A 27,376-nucleotide genomic window follows, 5' to 3' on the forward strand; every position below is an offset into this window, starting at 1 on the left:
CATTCATGATTAACAATGAAAATACTCGTAACAGACAGCAATGATAAATGAATGAGAGCCATTACCCATGAACACTGACATGTCACTGATGTGATGTAACATTAATTAGCCAAGGTTAACGCTTTAAATCTACTTCCCACAGAGCTCCGCAGGCCCCTCCTCTCTGCCTCAGCCACACCCTGGATCTCAGCATCACTCACTGTTCCATTTCCAAGACCCAGAACTCGAATCCTTCATCCAACCATAACCTCCCATTATCCTATCGGAGTCTCCCTGTGCCTCACTCTTCCTAACCCTGTTCTTTGTTGTCACTGTCACTGCCAGTCCCTTGACCCCTTAGTTTACTGCCAGGCTGAGGGGACAGTGGGAAGAGGTGGAACTCTTCATTTTACAGCTGAGGAAACTGAGACTCAAGGAAGTTACAAGGAGCTTAAGCGATAAGATCCCCCAAGGAGCAAAGAGTCAGACCCTTTGCTCCATTCCATAGCTTGGACCCTGGAGTCAGCCAGTTCAATGTTATGTTAATCAATCAACCAAAAATCAACAATCATTTATTAAGCACTGTGGTAGGCACTGTGCCAAGTACTGGGGTACAAAAAGAGGCAAAAGATACCATTAGCCTATGAATGCTTGATGACGTCTGTTGTCCACCCCTCACCTTCTGGTATTACATCATTAGGGGAGAAGGACACTGAAGTCTCTGGCTGACTACCTAAGACAAAAATAGAGGAGCGGTTGCTGGCCTCAAGGAGCTTACACTCTGACGGGGAGACAACATACAAAGCAAACTGGACACAGGATAAATAGGAGCTAACAGAAAGGAAGGTGCTGGGATTAATAGGGGCTGGGCAAGGCTTCTCGTGGGAGGGGGGATCTGAGTTGGGACTTAAAGGAGGTCAGGGAGGTCACTAGTCAGACAGTAGGAGAGAGCATTCCAGCCTAGGGGACAGTCAGAGAAAGCGCCCAGGGCTGAGGGATGGAGGACAAGAGCCAGGAGGCAGTGTCACTAGATCAAAGAGCTGGGGGGATACTTCCCATGGCTGTCTTGCTTGTACATTGTAGTTTCCATGCCGTCTCTCCCCTTAGTCTACGAGCTCCCTGAGAACAGGGACTACCTGGTACCTTTCTTTGTACCCCCAGCCTTTAGCACAGGACCTGGCACACAGCAGGCATTAAATACGAGTTTATTCCAAGACTGACCTACCTTTCCAACCTTATTATTATTAGGAGGGTCACACATTCTTGTGTGGGATGAGGAACCAGAGCATTCTAGGTCACATTCCTGACCTCTCTGTAGATCACCCTCTCCTCCTTGGCATTCTTTCTAGGTTTTTAGGAACCTCCTCCTCCTCACCTCCCCCTTTCTTCTTCCTCTGCCCACTCCTCCTCTGTCTCCTTTGCGGAATCCTCCTCTAATCATAGGTGTCCCTCAGGGCTCTGTCCTGGCCCCTCTTCTCTTCTCCCTCCCTACTATTGCACAGAATGATCTCATCGGCTCCTGTAGATTTGATTAAAATCCCTGCGCTGATGACGACTCTCAAATCTACCATCCTGCTCCACCCTCTCTGCAGACTTTCCATCTCATCCCCAACTGTCTTTCAGACATCTCCAAATGGATGTCCAGGAAACATATTAAATTCAATATGTCCAAAATTGAACTCATCGTTATCTCTCCCCTCCCCCCCACCCCATATGCAAACTTTCTAAGGCCTAAAGGTTTCTCCTTAGGACCATCTCTCAAATACACTCCTTCTTTTCTCTGACAATGTCCTTACCTTGGTACAGGTACCTGCTCCAGTTCATTCAGCCACTCAAGTAATTTTTCCTAAAATACAGGTCAGACCCACCCCACTCCCCCAAGAAACTACCAGGCTCCTTACTGTCTCCAGGAGCAAATTCATAGCCTCTGTTTGGTATAAACTATCGTCCTCCTCCCTTTCCAATCTTAGGCCTTTCTCCTTACTATCGACTAAATCCAGAAACATGTGCCTCCAGGCTGTTCCACAAGCAGGACTCTCCATCTCTCAGTTCTAGGCATTTTTTTCTGGCTGTCCCCCATGTCTAGAACACTTTTCCCCTTCATTCTATTGACCTCCCTGGCTTCCTTTAAGTCCCAACTAAAATCCTACCTCCTATAGGAAGCCTTTCCCTAATTCTTTTAATTCCAGTGCCTTCCCTCTGCTAATTATTTCCTATTTATCCTGTATATAGCTGGCTTTATATACATTTATTTGCATGTTGTTTCCCGTCCCCCCTCCCCCTGCCCCATTAGACATTAGGCAAGGACCATCTTTTTCCTCTCTTGGTATTCCCAGAGCTTAGCACAGTGCCTGGCAGAGAACAGGTGTTTAATGGTTAGTTGTTGTCCTTCATGCTCAAAGATGACCAAAATGACATCACCATGTTGGTGTTAAGGTACAATGCGTCTGACCAACATGAGGTCTGACCCATATGAGTTCAGAAAGCTCTACTGTGGGTCAGGCAAAAAGAGTCCACATGAACATTTGGAGAGGAGATGTCCCTAAATTTGCACATCCTGCATTTCCTTTGAGCTGTTTCGAATCTGCTTTGTTCATGGAGCACAGCACCTTCTCTGATGTGGGCATGCCATGCTGAGTGGTCCTGTGCCAGTGTCTCCCATGTCTCTCAATTCATTCCAAAGTTCTTCAGAGAGACCTTGAGAGTATCTTTGTATCACTTCTGACCACCACATGAGGCTGGCTTTGCTTGAGTTCTCCATAAAATAGTCTTTTAGGCAAATATATTTAGGCAAACATTCAAAAGTCATTTGAACAATGTGGCCAGCCCACCATAGATGTGCTCTCTGAAGCAGACTTTGAATGCGTGACAGTTTAGCTTAAGAAAGGTCCTCAGTGTCTGATCCCTTATCCTGCCAGGTGATCTTCAGAATCTTTCAAAGACAATTCAAATGGAAGCGATTCAGTTTCCTGGCAGGGCACTGGTAGCTCAGCACAATGGCTCTGTAAAACTTCAGTTTAGTAGACAGCCTAATAATGCTTCTCTTTCACACTTTCCTTTGGAGCCTTCCAAACATTGAAGTAGCTCAGACAACGTGTATGTCAACTTCTTCATTTATATGGACATCCTTGGAAAGTATACTACCAAGGTAAGGGAACTTATTCTCAGCATTCAAATTTTCTCCACTTGATGTAACCAATGGTTCCATGTATGGCATGGATGATGTGGTACTGGCTGTTTACTGAATGCATAGACATAGGGCACAGCCGGTGAAAATGCCTGGAGTCCAGAGATGGCGTGTCTTCCATGAACAGCCAAGAGGTTGGTTCTATATCCTACCTTGCAATTTCTCTTCTTTAAACACTTTATCTTCCCTCGATATCCTTCTGCACAGGCTATTTCCCCATACTTGGAACATCTCTTTCAAGTCTGCCCCTTGGAGTCCCTTCCTTCAAGATTCAGTAGATGCACCACCTTCTACAAGACTTCCTGACTACCTCTTCGCCAACCCTGTGCTGGTGTCTCCTCTGACTGTCTCACTTTTTTTTGCAGTAGTCTGCATAGAAGGGGACTGAAGGCTAGTTTTCCTCTAGTAAAGTCTTCTGTGCCTGACTATGGGAACCTTTGAGAGATGTAGGAAATGAATGAGTCTTAAAGGATGTTTTTCCTTCCTTGACCTGGAGGGAGATCAAGAAATCAAAGTGAGAGGTGAGGAGAGACCCTGAATGAGTCTGAATTGAGAGACCTTGAGGGGCTAGAGGCAGTAGCCGAATTGGTACATGGTCAATTTCAGAGCTCCTTGGACTATCACCACCCGTCTTCAGTGACCACATAGGACAATTTGAGGAAAAGGAAAAAGCCATCAGTTATCTGACTTTCTATTTGGTAGACTAAGACAGACAAAATGTCTGTCTCAGTGTACAAAAGAGCCTATGTTAAAGCTAGGGTTTTCCTATTCTTAAAAAGCATTCAGCATTTATGTTTAATGAATGCCAATACCAATGTCAAGATCTGACCGATCCTAACAACTTTGATTTTCTTGCTTCATTCTTCATGAATAGTTATAAGAGCAGGAGGTACAGTAGACAACACATGTAGAGTGAGAAGAGATCAAAAAGTACACAATGTCTCTGAATGCATCTGGCGGGGGCTTCAAGACTTATATGAGAGACTCTTTGGGAATGAATGAAAGTGCATTTATTAAGCACTTACTATGTACCAGGTTCTAGAATGCATGAATCTAGGAATTCCCTTTAGGCAAACAGAGAGTAGAAAGAAGTTTGGTTGCCTTGTGGGAACTGGGCTCGGGTGCTGAGTTGTTATACAGCAAGGTTTGCCTTTGTTTTCTTGCTGTGGGACATCACTGTAGGAGTGGAGTTGAGGATAGTCACACAAAGAAGAAAGGGAGAACTCTTCCCTTCCCATAGTAATCCAATAGATGAATCCTCTCACTGTAGTAGAGTGCAGAGTAAGAAACGCTCTGGAGACAGAGGTTCTTGGCTCAAATCCCACCTCTGGCACTTACTAGCTATGCAGCCTTCACTTAAACTCCCCACACTTCAGTTTCCTCATCTATAAAATGGGGAAATTGGACTAGATGGCCTCTGATACCCCTTCCAGCTCTAAATCTATAATTCTTAAATAGCTCTCACAAACATAAGGTTATATTTATATATACTTTTATGTGTACACGTCTCCTCCATTAGAATGTAAGGTCCTTGAGGGTAGGAGGTATTCCACTTTTGTCTTATATAGTGAAGGGAAGGAGTCAGTTTCCTTTTCCCCCACTGATGTAACCAAAGAAAGGGAGGTACAGATAACAGAGGTAACTTTGTATTGATGTATTAACAATGTCTGATATCTATGCCCTGTCATTCCTTTAAGAAATGAGAAGTTCTTGAACCGAATTGCAAGAGCAGCTGCCCAAGTGCTCATTGATTGAGGAAAAACTGGCCATGCTCCTGAAGGCCTTTAAAAAGCTAAGCCAGTAACCCTGGTCACAGATAAAAAGTCTGACAGCTGGTCAGTCCAAGAGACACATCCAGGGAGGAAAAATGCATACTTTCTCTCTCTTTGGAGACACACACATAGAAAGCAACAGTACTCTACACAGGGAGAAGCTTCAAGGATCTAGAACCCCATCAGCAGGCTATGGATTCAAGAAAGAAGGCTTAGGGGACTTGGACTGAGCAAACAGTGGGGGGGCTCTATGAGATGTGGCTGGAGGTGGTCTTATGTTCTCCACCAGCGAAACTTACATTCATGCCCACTCTTTGTGTGAGAGAGAACCTCAGGTTTATGGGATGTATGTGATATTCTGTACCTACTTTTTTTTTTTACCAGATCATTTTCATAAATGCCTTTGAACTTATTGTATCTACTGGCTGACTACTGAAGGTAAATTCAGTGGTAGGGACCAGTGACCTATTATCATCTTGGGAAGGAAGTCTCACAGAGTAACTTTAAACACGGGCTGAGTAGCCAACTTCCGAAGGATCCGATGTACCAGTGAGTTGGGGACCCTCTAGAGGATCTTATCTTTTTGTTTCCAGAGCTGACTACAGTGCCTGCCACATAGTAGGAACTTCATAAATTGATTATATTTTTAAGTCTGGTATAATAGATGAGAGCATTGGGCTTGAAATCTGGAAGACAAGGTTTAAATTTTACCTCCTACTTATTAATGGCGTGACCTTCGGCAAACCATCTCACTTTTCTGAGCCTCAGTTTCCACACCTGGAGAATGGAAGGGTAAAAGTACTTATCCCTGCGTGGTTGTCGTGAGGCTCAAATCAAATAATGTATATAAAGCAAGTTGTCACCCTTAAAGTTCCATATAAATGTCCGTAATCATTATTATATTATAATAATTACATGCTGTATTTAATTATAATATATAAAGCGCATATTATTATATAAACAATGATTTATCATAACTACCCATGGCACAGATACTTTGACAATAAATCAAGAAATACTTTTAAAGTGCCTACCATGTGCCAAGCACTGTGGTAAGTGCTAGAGATACAAAGAAAAGTTTTTTAAAAGACCCTCCAAAATCAGTGCCTGCTTTGTATTCCATCATGAAGACAATATGTAGACAAAATAAATTAAGAGTAGGAGGTTCGGGGTTAGTAAAACATAACTTTCTTGAGGGAGAGGAGAGAACCACGAAAGGCCTCAAGTTGAGCCTTGAAGAAAAGGGGTTCTCCAGGTGGGGGGGCACAGCCTGGGCAAAAGCCTGGAGGTGGGAAACGGCACGTTTCTACAATCGTCAAAAGCAAGGCCCGTCGCCAGGCTCGCCGGCCCAGGGATGGAAGGAACGCCTCCGTGAGCGGACGAGAGGTCAAGACCACACCTCGCAAAGGCGGAGTTGTCCAAAGGGTCTTCGTTCGCTCGCCGGCAGCCTCGGTTCCGCTGTCCAATGAGGAGCCGCCTGCGCTTCTTCCGGGCTGGAGCTTCCGGCCCCTAGAAGTCACACGTGGGTTCCGCCCTCTCCGCAATGCCTCCCCAGCCAGCGCGCATGCGCCCGTTAGACACGCCCTCTCCGTCGTCGTGGAGCCCCTGGGTTTCCGGCCGGCGCGCATGCGCAGCAGCCCGCATGGAGGCCGGATCTTGACCTGTGTCAATCGGGGACGCGGCCACAGGTTGGTAGCTCTGGGTCGCGGCGGAAGGGAGGGCGCGCGTGGGGCTGGTGCGGGGGGTGTGCGAGCGGGCCCGGGCCTAGCGCTCCACGGAGCGCCGGAGGACGGGAAGGCTTCCCGCGATCTCGGAGAGCACTTCCGGCGGCCCAGCAGAGCACTTCCGGAAGGGGCGGGGCGAATGACGTCACCGGCACGCTGCTGCCCCCGCGGTCCGCTCGCGTCTTTGCCCAGGCTGGGGAAGGCCGAGCTGGGCACGCGTGCCCAGGGTCCTCCCCGCAGACAGTCCCAGCGCCCTGCGGGACTCACGGGAGCGCCTTCCCCCTCCTGCCCTGGGAAGCGGGGGAGGCGTGTCCGAGTCACGTGACCGCTCCCTCTCCCTCCCCCCGGTGATGTGCATGATCCTTCAGCCAGTCAGGCAGTCCTGCATTTATTAAACACCACCTGTATATCAGGAACCGTGCCGAGTTCCGGGGTGCCCGAGGCACTTCATACGCATTAAAGCCCCGCGACAGGGCCGACCCCGCCCCAGGAGTCAGCCTCCGCCATGCCAGGGTGGGCGAGCTGCGAGTCAGTGACTTCGCTCCTAGAGGTCCTGCCTCCAAGAAGAGCCCGACCGTGCTGGGGGGGCTTCCCTCCCCGCCCCTCCTGCCCCGGAGCCATGTGTATGTGTGGGGGGCTTTCCTCCCCGCCCCTCCTGCCCCGGAGCCATGTGTATGTGTGGGGGGCTTTCCTCCCCGCCCCTCCTGCCCCGGAGCCATGTGTATGTGGGGGGGGCTTCCCTCCCCGCCCCTCCTGCCCCGGAGCCATGTGTATGTGTGGGGGGCTTCCCTCCCCGCCCCTCCTGCCCCGGAGCCATGTGTGTATGTGGGGGGGGGGCTTCCCTCCCCGCCCCTCCTGCCCCGGAGCCATGTGTATGTGTGGGGGGCTTCCCTCCCCGCCCCTCCTGCCCCGGAGCCATGTGTATGTGTGGGGGGCTTCCCTCCCCGCCCCTCCTGCCCCGGAGCCATGTGTATGTGGGGGGGGGGGCTTCCCTCCCCGCCCCTCCTGCCCCGGAGCCATGTGTGTATGTGGGGGGGGGCTTCCCTCCCCGCCCCTCCTGCCCCGGAGCCATGTGTATGTGTGGGGGGCTTCCCTCCCCGCCCCTCCTGCCCCGGAGCCATGTGTATGTGTGGGGGGCTTCCCTCCCCGCCCCTCCTGCCCCGGAGCCATGTGTGTATGTGGGGGGGGGCTTCCCTCCCCTCCCCTCCTGCCCCGGAGCCATGTGTATGTGTGGGGGGCTTTCCTTTCCCCCCCCCCCTCCTTATGCCCGGGAGCCAAGGGGGACGCCTCCAGTCCTAGAGCGTCTTAAAGTTCAGTTCATCCCGGACACACCGCTAAGAATCTTGCAGTCGGACGTGCCGACAGATGCGTACAGAGTGACCTGTTTACAGGACAATAGGGAGTAATTAGCAGAGGGAAGGCACTGGAAGTAAAAGGGCTTGGCTAGGGAGAGCCGAGTTCAGACTTAGTGGCTGTGTGACCTTGGTCGGGTCGCTTCCCCCCTCTCTGCCTTTGTCTCCTCAGGGCAGCAGCAGCACTGGCCTCCTGGGTTGTGGGCCTCAGAGATGATGGGAGAGGGCTCAGCCGGCCTGCGCGAATGTCAGCCCTGGTCATTAGGGGCACTTTTCTTACTGTGATCCCTTTTGAGTTTTCTTGAGGCAGTCATACCCAGAAATGTTATTGATGCAGCGAACCGCAGACTAATTTTATCTATGCCTGTTGTGTTTCCTGGTCACACTTGGTACTTGTGCTCTAAGATGCCTTCCCACCATGTACTGGAGCAAGGTTGTCTTTAGGCCTGATCTGATTTTCATGGATTTGGGAATGACAAAGAACGCCTCGGAATTGGTCAATTCAGGATTTACACGCTGGTCAGAGAACTTGTGAGGACATGCTGTCCATCCTGATTTCTGAGTGGGGACTAAAGGGGAAGGTGTTTGGGACTGTTTGAGGCTTTAAATCATACCTTGGGACCTCAAGGCACGCCCAGGAAGGGGGTCGCTGCAGCAGTGGCATTCTGTACATTAAGGTTGTCCAGACTTTGTGGGAGATTGGATATTAGTGTTAAAGGAGGGGATCAATCAAGACGATTTGAAGACCTCTTGTTTGGGAAATATGGTGTTTGGGGTAGATAGAGAGAAACTGTGAGGAAGTGAGGGAGTTTAGCAAATGGGCAGACTTGGCTTCTGACATATGAGGTTCAGGTATCAAACTGACGTCTCGGAAGAAATATGGTGTTGGCAGAGGACACTGGGGCTCCAGTGAGAGGCTGGCTAGATATACTGATGTGGGAGAGGGTCAGATCTGAGCCGGTGAGCTTCCTGACAGACTGAGGGTGGCAGAGTCCAGCTATTCTGGTCATTCTACTACTCTGGTCATTGGGCATTGAGTATTGATGGAGGGCCGACTGTGTACTTCATCCCATGCTAGGCCATTCAGTTCAACTAAGTCTTACTGATATGTCTGTATACACTTTAGGACTTTGTTGGATCTGTGATAACACTGAAGGGGGTACACACTCCTCCAGAGCAGATTGCAATCCATTCTTGCTTTAACCTGTGTGGTCTTTGCCCAGCCGGGTCAGGGAGTAGCCTGGAGCCCTGGAGCTGCTGGTCAGTTTCTCCAGTGCAGTCCAGCCTACTTTCCTCTTCCTATTGGGTGATGGGACCAGCTCATTGTCCGTCTGCTGCCTCAGTCCAAAATATAGGTAATGAGGTTGTGCTGGAGGACCTGAGGCAGGGAGGAGAAGGAGCGAATGCATCAGCTGGGCAGTAGGCATGCTTTTTCATGCCCTCTTCCTCTGATGCCTTTTGAGTGGCCATGGGCTGTGCTGAGGAAGCTTCTGTCACAACCTTGGGTTTCATCCAATTGGCAGAATACCATCCGCCACATGTCATCCTTGCATGGAATTTACAGGGAAATATCTGGGCATCTCTGGGCATCAGTGAAAACATTGGGGAGCGCTGATCTCTCTCTTATGGCTCACCAGATGGAGATGTTCAGGATTATTGGCCAGAGTTGCTTCTGTTTTTTAATCTCTCAAGAAATGTTGAATGGTGTTAGAATAAGTATGGTGGATCCCTTGTTGTAGAGGGTAGCCCATGTAGCAGCATAGTTCTTTTGCACACAGTAGGCACTTAGTAAAATTGATTATTATCTTTGTGTGTATCATATCATATCATATCATATCCTTGTGTTAGAGTCTAGGTTCTGTTGGAATTCACCAAAGGGAAGGATTGTTGTGGGCTGGGCTAGTCAGTGGAGGCTTCACAAAAGAAGTGAAATTTGAGCCTGGCCTGTGGGAATAGATGGGATCCATACTGAGGTAGAGGGGGAGGGATGGTGTTTGTCAGATGGGAGGTTGGTTGGTTGTTGTCCTTCGCTCTTAAAGAGGACCAAAATGACATCGCTGTAATAAAGTCAAGTTTCAATGTGTCCATCTGTGGCTGATCAGACCAATACGAGCTTAGAATGCTCCACCACAGGTTGGGCACAAATAGTCCGTGTGAATATTTGGGGTGGATACTCCAAATCTGCGCATCCTATGTTTCCTTCATGCTGTCTCAATTCTGCTTTGCTCATAGAGCACAGCACCCTTTCTGATGTGGACATGTCATGCTGAGCTGTCCTGTGCCAGCGTCTCCCATGTCAAACAATCAAATCCAAAGTTCAGATGGGGAGACAGTCCTGGGGAAGAAAGCATGGTCTATGTGGAGACCAGTTAAGAGACTGTAGTGACTAGAGCAGAGAGTTTGGGTTCAGGAGGAACAATGAGGCAGCAGGCTAGAGTGAAAGGAGACTGAACTTGGAATTAGAAACCTGGGTTTGAATCTGTCTTTGCCACATACTTACCTATAAAATGAAAAGATTATACTTGGTGACTTCTCAGGTCTTTTCTAGCCCTTAACCCCATGAAATTAAGGTGGGGCCACTGCATGGAGTGTCCTGGATGCCAAGCTCAGAGTCTGGATTGGAACCAGTAGGCAATAACGAACCATCTTATTTTCTTAAGCTAAGGAGTGACATGATGAAAACAGTAATTTGGAGAAAGTAATTTGGCAGTGGTAGGATGGGCAGGAATGGGAAGAATTTGGAAGCAGAGAAACCAGGTTACAGCCTGGACTGGGGAAGCAGCTTTAGGAATGGAGAGGAGGGAATGGATCCAGAGAGACAGTGGAGGAAGGGTCAGTGGGGTTTAGAGAATGTCCAAGAGGGAAGAGCCAAAGCCCCCTCATCTGTGTCCAGCCCTGGTGTGGGGGCCTTTGGGGAACTGTTGGAGTCTATTGGGATTGAGAGCTGGTTGAGGGAAGGTGGCGATGCCTCCACTAAACATCCTTTGGGGTCTGGAGTTTGGGGGAGGGTTGGAGGTGGAGACTGGAGAGTCATTAGTCTTTCTGGTCCTACCACTTCCCACTGCCTTGAGACTCCAGGCCCTGCTTCTTCTGATCTGTGAGTTGACTACTTTCCCTCCCTGGGCCTCAGTTTCCTCTTCTGTAAAGTGAGGGAGCAGATGGCCTATGAGGCCCCTGGCAGCCCTTCATTTTGGGCTCGAGTGAGAGAACCTGGGTTTACTTCCCATTTCTGTGGTTTATGGGCTGTGTGACCTTGGACAAGTGAGTATTCTCAAGTCCTGGTTTCCTCCTCTGTGAAAGGTGGGGAGCTGGGCTGGATGCCTCTGAGGTCTCTTCTGGCTGGAGGTGGGTGGTGCTTGGAGAGTGAATGGAGAAAGAAAAAGCATTTGTTGAGTGCTTCTTGTGCACCAAACACTGTGCTAACCAATGGAGAGATGAGAGACAGGGCCTGCCTCTAAGGAGCTTGCATTGTAGTAGGGAAAGTGATGGCCAGAGAAGGGCCTTGGCGGGATTCAGGCAGGGAAGGGGATGGCCTTAAAGAGCCCCTCCCACCTGTGCTGAAAGATACCCTTTGTAATAAAAGTATTATCTTATCTAATTCATTTTTTTGAGTCAGGGTTAAGTGACTTGCTACTGAGTGTCTGAGACTGGATTTGAACTCAGGTGCTCCTGACTCCTGCACTGGTGCGCTATCCACTGCACCGCCTAGCTGCCCCTACCTCCTAGAGTTGTTGTGAAGATCAAATGAGATAATATTTAAAGGACTTTGCAAATCTTACCGTGCCGTGTGACTATTCGATGCTGTCGTCACCATCATCATCATCAGCAATAATAAATGATTGTCCCGGTTCTGCTCACTTGAAGCTGCATCAGCTCATCTAAGTCTCCCCATGTGTCCGTGTCTTTTTTGTCCTTTCATCCTGGTGCAATAATGTTCCATTGCATTCAGACACTGCGATTGGTTCAGCCTTTCTCCACACTGATGGGCACCTCAGATCTCCTAGTTCTGTGCTACAGCAGAAAGTGCTGCCATAAATATCTTTGTCCATGAGTCCTTTTCCTTTGTCTTTGGTCTCCGTACACCTGGCAGGAGTATCCCTGTGTCGATGGGTTTAGTGACTTTTGGCATCTAGTTCTGAATTGCTTTCCTGCATGGCTAGAGCAACATCAGTTGTCATCTTATTTTTTGGAGGTGGAATGTCAGCGTTGTTTTGATTTTCCTTTACCTTATTTAGAGCATTTTTTTCATATGGCCATAGGGAACTTGGTTTTCTCCTAGTGCACTGTGGGAAGGAGATTTGGAACTATCCCCAGAAAGTCGCTGAGCTGTGTGTAAGCATCCCTTGACCCAATTATGGGTCAGATCAAAGAAAGGGGAAAAGGAACAGTATGGACAAAAAGACTGGTAGCAGTTCTATCTGTGGTAGCCACAACTGGGAACTAAAGGGCTGTCCTCCCCAAGAGGGATCTGGCCAGACAAACTGGTGTCCAAATGTAGTAGGAGAGTATCATATGATGAAAAAGCAGTGAGATGGACAATTGCAGAGGAAAGGGGGAGGACGTCGATGAACAGATGTAGAGCAAAATTAGCAGAGCCAGGGAAACAGTTTGTACAATGATAATAGCACCCCAGAAAAAGGCGACCTGGAAAGAGTCAAACTCTGATCAGTGCAGCGTTGCAAAGAATGAAGATGAGCGACACCACCCACTCCTACCAGAGAGGTGAGGAACTCCAAGCGCAGAAAGAGATGGACAGTTTTCGACATGGCAGATGTGGTTTTCTTTTACCTGATGGAGCTCCATGTGGGGGAGATTTGTCTTGTTGGTTTCTGGTTTTTAAATTTGCTCAGTGGAGGTAAAGGGAGGCTAGTGGGAGAGGGCAGATAGATTTAAAAAGTGAAAGAAGAAAGAAAATCATTAGCGCTCCCTGATCACATTCCTAGCATGTTGGCTGACTTGGACCATTTAATCTCTGGAGGAATGTTTCTTGTTCTTATGTATTATGCCCCTTCTTTTTCATTTTTACATGGAACTTGCCCATCATTTCTGTTTTTCCCCCTTAATAGTATTTTCCCCCAATTACGTATGAAGATATTTTTCAATATTCAGTTTTGTAAAATTTTGAGTTCCTTGCCCCCTTTCCCAAGCCAGCAAGCAATCTGACATAGGTTATACATGTGCAGTCATGTCAAACATATTTCCACATCAGTCACGTTGTAAAGAATCAGAACAAAAGGGGAAAACCACAAAAAAGAGAAAACCCAAAACAACAAAAAAGTGAAAATAGTCTGCTTTGATCTGCATTGACTCCAGAGTTCTTTCTCTGGAGGTGGCTGACATTTTCTATCATGAGTCTTCCGGAATTGCCTTGGATCATTGCGTTGCTGAGAAGAGTTAAGTCTGTTGCAGTTGATCACCACGCAGTATCACTGTTCCTGTGTCCAGTGTGCTGGGTGTGTTCACTTCGCTCAGCCTCAGTTCATGCAGGTCTTTCCAGGTTTTCTGAAACCTGCTTGCTCATCATTTGTTACAGCACCATAGCTATTCATACACCGTACCTTGCTCAGCCATTCCCCAGATGATGGGCATCCCTTCAACTTCCAGTTTTTTGCCTCCACAAAGAGAACTGCAGAAAATATTTTTGTGCATGTCGATGTTTCCCCCTTTTTTATGATCTCTTTGTTGCCCATCATTTCTTGACTGTTATAACTTGATTGACTTGATTTTAATTTTATTTACAACTTGATAGAGTTGTGTCCACACTTGACTAAGACCTTTTGGCTTTTTTATGAGTTCTTCCTAGGATCCTAGGTCTAGGTCTCCAGGGGATATCAGCGCCTTCACTGGGCAGATGAGGAGACTGAATCCCAAGTGACTTGTCCAGGGTAACACACATTATAAGTGAAAGAGGTAGGATTTGAAGCTGGATTCTAGGACTAGCATTCCTTCTGCCAGGTCAATGTTTTGTCTGCCAGTAGACTGTGAGGTGGCCCTTGTGTCTTTTTATCATAAGCCACTCACACAAGCACAGGTGCTTTTGCTGATTGGCTCTCAAATCTGTCTGTGGCCAATTCAGGGCTCACTGGTGCCCATTGATCTGACATGAGCAGGATGTCCACTTGAAGATGCTGCCAGTCACTTGTGATGACCAGTGAGTCAGAAGGAGCTGCTTGTTTCTTGATCCCTTGGACAGGCTTGCTGCCTCAACTGCCAACACATTCTGGTGTGGATGCATTAAATGCCCTTTGATTGCACAGATCATTAGGGGTGAATGGTGCATGTGATTGCCAGGGTGTGTCCAGGCTAAAATGAAGAGAGAGAAAAGAAAGCAAGAAAAGGAAAGGGCACTGGAGTAGTGGACATGGGAGAAACTCAAGAAAGGGAGAGAAAAAGGAGATAGAGGGACATGGATTGAAGAGTGGCTGTGCTCAGGCCATTGGACACTTGTGCCGAGTTGCTGCTCCTACCGATCTCTATTCTCCTTTCTGTGTTCATAAAGTACTTTACCTGAAATAATAATAGTCGAGTATTATAATACCATTTTACAGATGAGAAAATTGAGGCTTAGAGAAATTTGAGTAACTTGAAGGTGCCATATCCTGGTACAGTGGCCCAGGCATAATTGGATTTTGAGTCAGAAGACTGGAGAAGAGGGGGTGACATTCCTGAGGCTATGTGTGTGACTTTAGGGAACTCACTTAACCTCCTTTGATCTCACTGCTATCTGTAAATGAAGGGATGATCTCTAAGCTCCTTTTGGGATAGGTACTGGAACCATGATTTCATTGGTATAGGCAAGTCCCACATGAGGAAATGCCCTGCACCAATGCAGGTCAGCACCTTCCTTTTCACTTAGAAAGTCTTCTGGAGCCAAACTGGGTGACTTGTTTAGGGTCACATAGCCAATCTGTGTCCAAGGTGGAACTTGAACTCAGGTCTTTTGGCTTCAAGTCCCCTGTATGTCAGCAGTTCTCAAACTTTTAGGTGTGATGGCCACTTTACACTCTTAAAAATGATCAAGAACCCCCTAAGAGCCCTTGTTTATGTGTGTTACAGCTATCCATATTTCCTGTATTAGAGACGAAAATGTTTTTGTATTATTGTGATAACAGTTTTGGCTTCCTGGGCCCCTTGATGAAATCTGAGGAACCCCCATGGGTTCATGAACTTGAAGGTTGCTGTACTGCACCAGCCTCCTGCTAAGGTCCCTTTCAGGCCTTTTGCCCTGGGAGGCTCCAAGGGACTCATCTGGGTTTCACTTGGAGGGCGATGCCTCACGGGGATCCCGGGCCTCATCTGCCTTCTCCATTATCCGCTAGGCTGTGGCTTGCACACTGACTTGTTCGAGGCTTCCTGCTCTTACAGAGTAGGATTAGAGGAGAGATGTAAAGTGCAGAAGAGATTAGCCTCTTAGTTGGCTAATCTGTGTGTGCTCAAAATGGCTGTTATTTCTCTGTTCCACAAAAGTGTGGGGAGTACCCACTGTGTTACTTCTTGGTTCCAGTTAGTTACCAGACAATCCAGCATTAGTCACAGGCAGAGAGGTGATGGAGAGCAGGGGAGAGGGAGGAGGAGACATTTGGCAAAGGTGTGGCGAGGCTGGCTCTTCATAGGAGTGTGCTGGAAGAAACTAGTCTTCCTTCCAGTAATGTGGTTTTGACTGTCTACTTTGGTGTGTAAATACAGATAAGGATCTACATTCAAAAACCGACATGCAGATTAGACTTAATCAGGGCTGACATTTCAACATAGATAACACAGAATAGAACATTTGGGAAAGACCCAGAGAGAGACAGATAGACAGATACACAGAGACAGCAACAGAGAGAAAGGAAGGAGAGTGAGAGAGGAGAGAAGAGAGGGAGAGAGAAAAGAGGAAAAGAGGAGAGGGGAGTGGGAGAGGAGGAGGAGGAGGAGAAGAGAGAGACAGAGAGAGAGAGACAGAGAGAGAGAGAGATCATCTGGGTGAGGAAATTGGAACCTTACTGTGGGCTGCAGGAAGATGCTTTCTCTGGCCATTTCAGGGGAAGCTAGCCAAGGCCATACCTGACTATGGTTCTCCAGGGAGGAGCACTAGGAAATAGACAATGTGCTGGTGTCTGTCAGGGGCTGGTTGGTCCTTGACCAAGGTCCTGCTGTGAATCTTGGAGCATCGAAGATGGGTCAGTGGTTACAGTGTTTGACTTGAGAGAAGAGTTGAGCAGTTAGTGTGGGGGCTGTGCCCTGAGTGGGGGGCCACCTGCGGAACGGGCTTCTTCTCTTTGTGCCCTGTGTGGTCTGTGGCAGCGTGTCCCTGTTTGCTGCCACCCCACACCCCCCATACATCCAGCGTGTACCAGTGCAGAGGAGAATCCAGCCAACAGAGTTGGAGGCTCAGGCGCTGTCTGCTGTGACTTTCCTGAATCATGGCCACAGCTCAGCTTGGCTCCTGGTTTCCTTTCTCGTACCAGTCAGTTTAGTTCAGCCCCCTTATTTTACAGAAGAGGTACATAAGCTTTCAGAAGAGGTTTTCTGAAGGTTTCATAATCAGCGCTTACTGTCTAGGCTAAGACCCGAACCCAGCTCTCCTGACAGCCTGCCCTGTGACTTCTCAATGGTGTCTGCCTTTTTTGTGTTTAAAATGTTGCTTCCTGTGATGTGAGGACTGGTTGTGTTGTGTGTGAGTGTCTTGAAGACGATAATGAAGGCTTGGCCTACAAGGCCTTATTGAGATCTTTCTAGCAGTATAATGCATGGTATCTTCTGGCAGTGAAATGAAGTTACTCTTAGAACAAGGCTGGAGAGCAAGGAAGAGCCCCCTGTAGAGGTATCATTCACATGGCCTGAAGTACTCCTGAGTTCAGGTCTGTACCAGATTAAAATGTAATTGGGAAATATTTGACAATGAGTAAAAATATACTATAAATACATATAATATAGATAAAAAGTGTACAAAAACACAGATAATGTTAACATGTGGTTTTCTGAGTCAGGATATGACCACAGAGATCTTTCTGTATGGTTTAATGGCCCCTGTTTCTTTTTTTTCCCCTTTTTTTATTGTTTTTTAAATAATACTTTACCCCAGTTATATGTAAAGGTAATTTTTATTTTTTAAATTATATTATATTCTCCCCAATTACATGTGAAAACAATTAATATTCATTTTTTTAAACTTCTGTGTTCCAAATTTTCTCCTTCCTTCCCCTCCCCTCTCTATGAGATGGTAAGCAATTTGATATAGGTTATACATGTGCAGTCTTGCAAAACATATTCCCATACTAGTCACGCTGTGAAAGAAAACACAGACCAAAAAAAAACCTCACAAAAAGTTTTAAAAAGTGAAAAATAATCTGCTTTGCTGCCTTCCAAGCCATCAGTTCTTTCTCTTTTCATCACGAGTCCTTTGGAATTGTCTTGGTCATTGTAGGGCTAAGGGCTAAGTCATTCATGGCTGAACAGTGCGTGATGTGGCTGTTTCTGTGCACAGAGTTCTGGTTCTGCTCATTTCACTTTGCATCAGTTCATGTAAGTCTTCCCAGGTTTTTCTGAGAGCATCCTGCCTGTCATTTCTTATAGCATGGTAGTACTCCATCACAATCATATACCACAACTTGTTCAGCCACTAAGAGCATGGGCATCTTCTTAATTTCCAGTCTTTGCTAGCACAAAAGAGCTGCTATAAATATTTTTGTGCAAATAGACCCTTTCCCCTTCAAAAAAAAAACTCTCTTCGGGATATAGAGCTAGTAGTGGTATTGCTGGATCAAAGGGCATGCACGATGCACGATGCCTTTGGGCACAGTTCCAGATTGCTCTCCAAAATGACTTGATCAGTTCACAACTCCTGACCTCTGTTTCAATTTGAGTTTGACCCCACTGGTTTAGTGCAAAGAGCCCTGGGTTCTGCTACTTACTGCTGGATGACCTTGGGTAAGTGACTTTCCCTCTTGGAGTCCTTGCCTCCTCGTCTGTAAAATGAGGGGTTTGGACTGTGATCACTCAGATCCTTGAGGTTCTAATGGAATGATTTTGTGATCTGGTTGTATTAGGGACACCAAGACCACCTAAAACCAAATATCCTGATATCCTAGTGAAGGGAATAGGTGGCCCCTTCAAGAAATGATTGTTTTGATAAGGCTCGAATGCAAATGGTCCTGGAGTTTGAATGGTCTTGATTTTCCATTGAATGAATCGCCTGTCCTGGGAACATACAATATTCATTAGTCTGGACCTTTTGGGGGCTTCATGAGTGAAATTCATGAATGGAGCAACTGCGAGGCTGCTATTTATTCCCTGGTGAATAAAGTCCTGAATAGGGCCCTTTAAGCTTCTGCTTTCTTAAAACTGCCCCCTAGTCCTTTCATGGGCATTTTGCCGCAAGTGAAGTTGCAGTAACATGTAAGAATTGAACCCCTGAAAACTCTGCTCTCTGGAATTCTTGTTATTACGTAATTCTCCTCAACTTTGATGTGTAAAGTAAGACCTTGTAGGCTGGGTGAGCTATCCACAGAATGGCAGGACCTTTATTTGGTAAATATGCCTGCCACAAAGCACCTTTAGTGTCTGAGCTGTTTAATTGCATTCAGTAATAGAAATGCCTAGAGCCAAGAAAAGCAGACCCTTGGAGCCCTAGGTGACCAGTGAACTGGCTAACAAGAATTGGTGGCCAGGGACTGGCCGGTGGGATCATAATTAAAATGAAATAAGTATACCATAGATGACCTGAGTCACTATTGACCATGGTTGAGTTTTGTGAGACTGATAAATGCCCAAAGGACTAAAACAGGAGCGGGGAACCTGCAGCTCTGAGGCTACCCATGGCCTAAAAGTTGCAGGTTTCCCACCCCTGGAATACTCAGTTTAGTGCTAGCAGATTTTGTTTATGTGTTAGAGTTGGCCATGCAGGCACACCTTGTCTGTTGTCATGTTTGGTTTTATGAAAACACATTTCTGCTGGTGCACTTGGCAGGTTGGTGGAGGTCAGTTGACTGCTGGGTCAGGTGTGATTCTGTGGAGGCTCATGGAGAATTGTCCAGTTTGCATGTCCCATACCAAATGACATTCTAGCAAATGTATTACGATGTGCTAATGAAGTTATGACTATATAGGCTTTTCCAAATATAATTATTGGATTTGAAACTCATTAATATTGCCTTTCAAAAGGATAATCTCAACATTAACCATTATGGTGAATAAGAATGAAAATAGCACAGGAAAGAAATTCCCTGCTCTTATTATTCGTGGAATTGCTAATATATCTGTTCAAGGGCTGTCTGCTTTCCAGGAAGTCAACCTGATGGACGTTAGTCAATGAATTTGACTGAGGCTGACCTTAAAACTGGTCATGACTCCAGATGTAACATTGGTTCTCGGCTTTTCCAGGAGAGGAGAGGATTCTTATTGGGGATGTCTGTACAGGTGGCTGGCCGGCTGGATTGTGCACACAGATCTTGTTACCCCGTGCACACATGAAATCATTTAGGGGCAGCAGTTGCTCTTTTCAGGGCCTGTTAGATTTTGTGACTCTGCTTCCTAAATTCACAGTCAGCCTGGAACATTTCACTTTCCCAGAGAAAGCCCATTTCCAAGGCCCGGATCTCAGACTTGTGCGTTGCTATTTCCCAGAAGTACACAGAAAGGCATGCTCTTGGGCGTTGGTGGGCCGAGGCAGCCTCAAGGGTCTCTGTCACCTTTGTTCAAGCTAAGCTTGTTAACTCCCCACCATTGTTTTCCACATGAGTCTAGAACCTAAATGTTTGGTTCTCTGAATCTCAGAATCTTAGAACAGGAAGAGACCTTCTCTGTCTCACTTCTCCTAGAAGCACATTCAGTGCATACAGGCCTTCCTATGGAACTCCTACCATTTTATGGGTGTGTCTGTTCAGAGAAGCAGATGTGAAATCTGTGCTGGCCTTTGTTTGGTCTGGACTTGGATGTCCCATTGGTGGCTCTTCTGTTGGCCATACTCCTAAGGGGCATTCTGCCCATCTTGATTGGATTGTTTTACTTTCTGATCAGTCAGGGCATTGCAGGATGGTGTGTCATCCTGTAGCTGAGTTCAGGTCTGTGTTACTGATCTGCATCTTTGGATGTGGACAGGCTGGCCTATGCCCTCAGTTTGTTTCAGGCTTATCCTGAATAGCGAATGAGACCCTCTCCAAGATGATGTGGAGGAGGCAGCTAGGGACACAGTAGTATTGTTAGTATGGCAGACTGTACTGGCAGCAAAGCAGGCAGCTTGCAGCCAAGAGAGCTGCTCCTTATGGCTTATCCTGGTGAAAGAATGTGGGGAGGTGGCTTTGGCGTGGGCATTGGGAAACATAGATCCTGCTAAACCCAGATGCGGTGAGTGGTGGGAAGCCAGGCTGATGTGATCCAGGGCTCCTTACCAGACTGAGATCTTGGCTCTGGCTCAGAACTTAATTGTGCAAGCATCTATCGTGCAAGGCATCATGTTGGGTGCTGTGCACACCCCCAGCTGAACAACTGCTGCCCTCAAGGAGCTTTTGCTCCTAAGAGTTTCTAGGGACCCAGGAAAGCTTCTGCTGCATCATTGAGGAGGGAGGATGACTCCATCCCTTCTTGGTTTGTTGTTGTCCTTTGTTCTTGAAGACAACTGAAATGACTGGTGTAGCTGACCGTGGCTGATCAGGCCAGTGGCATCTCAGAATGCTCTACCACAGGTCAGGCACAAATGGTCCATGTGAACATTTGGGGTGGAAATCGCAATCCATTCTTACCAGGGATAGAAAACCAAAACTGAGGGTGCTGCTGCTAAGTATACGAAGCACCCTTGAGCTTCCATCCATAGCCAGGCTTCCTGCTACATTTGCCACATTAAATTGATATTTGCACAGGAAGCCAAGGAAACAGGCCAAACCTTTGCTCTTGAAGACTTTTTCAACCAGGTACCTGGGAAAGGCCCCAAAGCATTTTACTGTGAAGGAGATGCTGGAGCCTGGAGGATGCTGGTTCAGTCTCCTATGGCCATAGACAGAGTCTTTCCCAGTCTTCTTCCTCCTCAACAAGAATTTCCCAGATACCTCTGTTTGGGATTCTCTTGGGCCCTCCCTTTGGCTGCACTCACCTGTGTGACCCCAGGGAGGTTGCCTGGTATTTTCTCCTTTTTTTTCAAATGCAAAAAAAATGGAATTACTTGAAGAATTCTAAAGGCATTCTGTTTTTCAAAACAACCTTTTTCTGATTTATCCATGAACTCCCTCCATTATGTGCCCAGGTCATTTGGCCCTTCCGAGAAATACAGGAAACATTTGTAAGTGGTCCTCTTTTTTACCTTCTTTCTCTGAAAGTCTTATAGAGAGATCTTGGAAGGAAAATGCTTCTGTCTCAATCATCGTTAAGTAGCAAGACAGTGTCCTTGAGATAAGACGTGACCCAGCAGATCCCCTGCCTTTGAGCTTCTATTTCCTTGGCTGCAGAGCATTGATCATACTTGCCCTGTGTACCTCAATCCCAGTGAGGAGTGTGCCCACAAAACTGGGAAGCCCCATATTGATTTGTTATTAGATTTTAGATACATTATTATATTATGATTATATGTATTACTATACATAACACATAATAGTACATAGTTTATTATTTATTATATATTGTCTATACATATTTATTATACACTATACATCATTATTAGATAGCTTATCTCAACCCCTAAAATCTTCAGTCTTTACAACAGTTGTGATAATTACTGCCCATCCCACCCCCCAAAATCAGCCTTTTTTAGAAAAACACCTTGTTTTCAGTGGAATATTAAATGAGACTCATTCAGGAGCCTTCCCTGAAAAGAGTGAGCATGAGCTGCTTTCCATGCAATGCCCCCTAAACCCAACATGGCAGCCCTGAGACACAAAAGCACATCCCCCACTGAGCAGACGAATCCCTCTCCACACTTTTAGTCAGAATAGTAAGATTTAGGAGAGAATCATTTCTGCTCAGTACAGTTATGGAATAAAGTCAGCTGAGTCTTCTGAAGGGGTTATATATCGTTTGATTTCAACTGTGATCAGGTTTTTACCCCATTAATAGTAATTGTTTAACAACAGCCTCCTCACATGCCTCGACGTATTTTCCTAGTTTTCTAAGTAAAACAATTGTTTACTTGATTTCATCCATGTCAGCCCTGTCCTCTGACAGCCTTTCCCTGCCATAGTAGACAGCCTATAAGAGTCAGTCACTCAAGCAGCACTGAATGTCTTCTTTGTAGTAGGCATCGTAGTAGGTATTGTGCTAAGCACTAGGGGTACAAAGAAAGGCCAAAGGTGGCAAAAATAGCTCTTGCTTTCCAGGAACCCATGGGCTAACAAGAGAGACAACAGGCAGATATCTCTGGACAGGCGCATTACAGGCAGGAGAGATGAGGGTCATCTCAGAGTGAAGGTACTAAGGTTTAGGAGGGCCTGCAAAGGCTTCTTGGAGAAGGTAGGGCTTAAGCTGAAAACTGAAGTCAAAGCAGCCAGGAGGCTGAAGGAGTGGGGAGAATGTTCCAAAAGTGGGGGACAGCCAGGGAAGAAGCACAGGGCTGGAGCCAGAGGAATCACCAAGTGGTCACAGAGTACATGGTAGGGTACCAAGTGTAAGAAGACTAGAAGAGGGAAGGTCTTAGGTTATGAGGGACTTTAAAAGCCACATGAAGGATTTTGTGTTTGATCCTTGAGGTAGTAGGGAGCCACTGGAGTTTATGGAATTGGGGTGAAGGGAGTGACGTGGCTGCAGATGTGGCTGCTGAGGTGGTTGAGAGCACTCCTGGGAGCAAGGACACTCCCAGGGCCAGTGTGTAGAAGCGAAACCTGTTTCCATCCCAAGCCTCCCCCAAATCCTGCCTCAGACCTAGCTCTTAATTCTCCTCTGTAAGTGGATGACTCCCAGACCTGTGTGTCCAGCCCTCGTCTGTCTCTTGAGCTCCAGGACTGCGTCCCTAGCTTTCCAGTGGGCATCCCTGGCTAGGGGTCTGATGGGCACTTCATACTTAACGTGACCACAGCACAGCTTACTCTCCATCTGCCCAGCCCCTCGCCAACTCTGCCTCTTCTCTTAGGCACCTTTCTGTCAAAGGCATCACCTTTCATCTAGTCCCCCAGGTCTTTCTCTCAAACATCTGTATTCAGTCAGTGATCAAGGTGCCTTTCTCTTCTCTCGTACCATTCTCCTTGTCCAGGTCCTGGTCCACATCACCTCCCTGTGTGCTTGCCTGCAGTAGAGAGGACATACTGGACTCGGAGTTGGTTCAGATACCACCCCAGATACTTACATGGCTAAGAAGCCCTGGACAAGTCCTCTGTTTCTTCATCTGTAAAATGAGCGGCTTGACCTTCATGGTATCCCAGGTTCTGTCCAACTCTGAATCTGTGTCCTTTGACCTAATAAGGCTGTGCCCCAGTCATCTGCCAGATTCCTATTCCTAAAGCACAGGTTCTGACCGTGGCATTCTTTTGCTTCAGAAGCTGTCAGTTCCGGGGTCCTGTAGGAGAAAATACATGCTCCTCCGGTTAGCAATTAAAACCCTTCCCAGGCTGGTTCAGACCAATCTTTCCAGACAGGCATCGCATCAGCCCCTGACACACTCTGTATTCTAGCTAGTCTAGCTGCCCAAACACGACATTCCCTCCTTCCTCTGGGTCTTTGTCTCTCTCCCCGCCAGGTCTGGAGTGAACTTCCTCCTTGTCTTTACCTCTCTGATGCCTGAGCTGCTTCCAGACCCACCTCAATGACCCACCTGCTGCATTCATGAGGCCTTTCCTGTATCTCCCAGGGATTGGTGCCTTCCCTCCTAATCATATTTACCTTGTGTTTACAAGAGAACGTAAGCTCCCTGAGGGTAGGAGCTGGTCTTTGTCTTGTCTTCCTAGCACCTAACACAGTGCCTGGCACTGTGCTGCATAATTACTTTGTTGATTGAATGATTGAGTGTGCCCTTCGGTTTGAGAAATGCCCTTTTGTGCCCTTTTGTTGTTAGCTCCATGGCCCATGTAGCTCAATTCTGCCTCTGACCAGGACACTGAGGGACGAGTTATGAAAGGTCCCTGTTGTCCCCTCAACCTGAGCTTTAGATGTTGGAGACAGGTATAAACTCCATCCCCCACACACACACACACACATTTGGTTTTTCTAATAATCCATTATAAATCTGCCATCCATGAATTCCTCCAAACAGTTTATGAGGGGCATAAACTGACATCTGCTGCAGAGCTCATTCTCTCTCTCTCTCTCAAGCAGAGCAGCTGGAACTTCTTGACTTTGTGATAATTTCATCCTTCAAATGGGAGAACAAGCAAGGGGAAATTCTTTTCTGAAGCTGATTCTCACTAATAGAGAAAACTGGTTGCTGGGATGGAAATGAGGAGAACCTCTGCTTAGAGTTTGTGATAGCGGAGGGGAGGAAATCCTGGCAGAGCCTGTCTTCCCTGCTCCCTCCCCCTACCCCAGGTTTGAGGAAAACAGATTTCAAAAGCTTTAGGGGAAAAAGAAGCTCATGTGGATTCCCATGCTATGGGGGAAGCCAGCCTAGAAGGGATGAGATCATGGTATCATTGGATCAAAGATTTAGGGCTGGGAGGGACCCTGGAGGACATTGAGTCCAGTCCCTCATTTTAAGGATGAGGTAACATAAGCATAGTTTCAGTTCAGTGACTTTCCACACATCCACTAAATGTCTCAGGTGGGATGTGTCCCCAAATGAGGTATCTTATCTGGGTACCATGTTGCCTCTCTGCCTACAGCGTGCTTCTCAATGAAGAAATTCTGGAGACACATCAGGAAACAATTCCATTGGGGAGGAAAAATGAGATTTGTAAGAAGTAACCGATGTTGGTGCACAGGAAACTCATCAACCAATTGAGATTTTAGAAGGAAATGGCCAGAAGGGTGAAGCAAGACCAAGTAATGGAGAATGGAAACCAGAGGCCAATCTGGCTTCAGAAAAAGAGTGTCAGGACAGAAATATTTATAGCAACTCTTTTTATTATGGCAAAGAATGGAAACTGATGGGAGCCCCCATCGATTGGGGAGTGACTGACCACATCATGGTCTTTAATGTGATGATGAAGAAGAGGGACCTGGGAAGGAAGAATGGATGAGGCAGAGTGGCAGGAGTAGGAGCAGGAGAGCAGCTTTTACAAGGACAGTTAGTAAGTGTCTGATGATGGACGAGCTACAGACAAAGACGTTATGGGCACAGCCAACAGGGGAGTGTGTCAGAGTGCGTGTTACCAGGAGTTTGATTTTCTTTTCTTTTTTTTCAAGGAGGGATAGGTGGGTACAAGAGAAAATCAATTTTTATTCACTTGAAAAGAAGAAACAAGTTAAGAAAAGACACATTGTACAGTTAAAACAGCTCAAACCTGATGTGTTCATATTAAAAAATACTTTTCTTGATGCTTTTTATTTTTACATTACATGAGACAAATGATTAATGGTGAAAATGGAATTTGGTGGAAGAAAGGACCCAGACACAGACTACAATAATTTCATATAGATGTCTTAGCTGATATCAATCAGTCATCCTAAAAAAGAGGCCAGAAGAGTGTAAAAAGTACCTTAGCAAAGACTTGACTTACTTGCTAAGAGGAAAGATGTGGCATCCATGGGCTGTGTCACTTTAGGATATGAACTGATTTGCGAAATCTTACAGAGAAGGATGGTGGGGGATTGTGAGAAGAAGCACCTAAAAACATTCAAGACAATTGATTAAGAAGCATTTATTAAATGCTTACTGGGTACCAGGCACTGGGCTAGGTGCTGAGGATACAATAAGGAAGGAAATGATCCCTACTGTAATCCCTTCCACGGGGGGGGGGGGGGGGGGGGGGGGGCACATGAAATAGTCACTGTTAAGCCAATTTAGGCTTTATAGGATGTTAAATAAATAGGGAATGATTAACTCAGAAGACACTAGACTTAAGAGGGGTTGGGAAAGGCACATAGGAGGTGCTTAATAGATGTTTTATTTTTGTCTAATTGGCTGTTGATTGTCCCACTGCCCTCTACCCTGGTAAGACTTCATTTAGAGTGTTGATAAGTTGGAGAGTCTGGAAGAGGGCGGCCAGTGTAGTGAAAGGCTTTGACACTGTGTTGTATGAAGGCTGTTTGAAGGAGACAACATAGCCTGGATAAGAGACATTTCATGGGGGCGGGTTTGATGGTGGACTAAACTGTCCCAAAGGGGAATGGGCTGCCTCAGGGGAGGTAGGCTCCCTGGCCTTGAGGATCTTCAAGTAGAGACTGAAGGAATCATATCTGGGATGTTCTGGTGGGCATTTCTTTCATATGGGCCGCATAGAATAACAGAAACCAGGCCAGGGCCTGGAGACTTGAGTTCTTCTTCTGACCCCACCACTAACTGGTCATGGGATCTTGGGCAAGTAACTTCCGTCTTTGGCCCTTGGTTCCCTGATAGAGGCCAGTTTCTTAGGGAAGTAAAGAATGTCCATGAGCAGAGCAGAGATGTGGAGCTACCGCCATGTTAGCCTGCAGTGAGATTCAAGAGCTCAGGATCCAGTTTTCTATTTAATAATCAATTACTCTTTTCCGGGCACTCTTCTGGATGCTGGGGGTACAAAGACAAAGCTGAAAGCGTCCCTGTCGTCAGGGAGCTTGTATTCTATCAGGGGAAAAGGCATCTGCATGCAGTGGATGCCTAGATTCAAAACAAATAGTAGGTAATTTTCTTTTAGGGGTGAAACACGAAAATAGTTGTGGGGCTCAGGAAAAGTTTCAGGCAAAAGGTGATTCTGAAGCCGGAAGCATCAGCAAGGAAGGAGTGCCTGCTGGTCATGGAGGACAGCCAGTGGAAAGGTGCAAGATGGAGCATGGTGGAAAGAAGAGAAGGGAGGTCATAGTAGACATAGCTAGACCATTGTAGAATCTTGAAGGGGAGTAATTTATACAAATAAGCCTGAAAAGTTGGTTGACTCCAGGTCATAGAGGGCTTTAGAAATCTGAACAGAGGCATTTCTTATTAATCCTAGAGGTATTAGGAAGCTACTGGATTTTAGTGAGTGGAGGAATGACTTGATCAGATCTAAACTTTAGAGAACGATTTTGGCAGCCATGATGGGAGACTGGATTCCAGTGGGGAGAGCCTGGAGACCAGTTGGGACCTTGACAATTTAGGCAGCAGATGCTGAGGGTGGCGGCTTTGTGAGCGGAGAGAAGGGGATGAAGGAGGGTGATATTGCAGCAAAGACATAACAAGATTTGGCATAACAAGGATGGCTTCCGCCTCTGTCAAGTAGAGAGCCTTGCCCCTGGTTACTTGGCCAGGCAGAGGCAGGGTCCAAGCCCAGGAGTTTTTTAATCCAATGCCAAGACTCTCCACGATATGCCATTTTTCTACTTGCTGTTGCCCACGTTTTCCAAGTTCTTTTT

General features: G+C 46.8%; 1 protein-coding gene across 4 annotated transcripts in view; it reads left to right on the forward strand.

The window, feature by feature from the left end:
- The first annotated feature begins 6,529 nt into the window (after nt 1-6,529).
- GNB1L (G protein subunit beta 1 like) overlaps nt 6,530-27,376 on the forward strand; it is a 186,264-nt gene continuing 165,417 nt past the window's right edge. For 2 of the 4 annotated variants that reach the window (XM_072599792.1, XM_072599790.1), the window contains exon 1: nt 6,530-6,626. The gene's annotated coding sequence lies outside the window, so the exon portion shown is untranslated. The remainder of the gene's footprint in view (nt 6,627-27,376) is intronic. The other 2 variants (XM_072599793.1, XM_072599791.1) reach the window with 1 other exon arrangement.

This window comes from Notamacropus eugenii, chromosome 4, assembly GCF_028372415.1.
Source record: "Notamacropus eugenii isolate mMacEug1 chromosome 4, mMacEug1.pri_v2, whole genome shotgun sequence".
NCBI classification, from domain to species: domain Eukaryota; kingdom Metazoa; phylum Chordata; class Mammalia; order Diprotodontia; family Macropodidae; genus Notamacropus; species Notamacropus eugenii.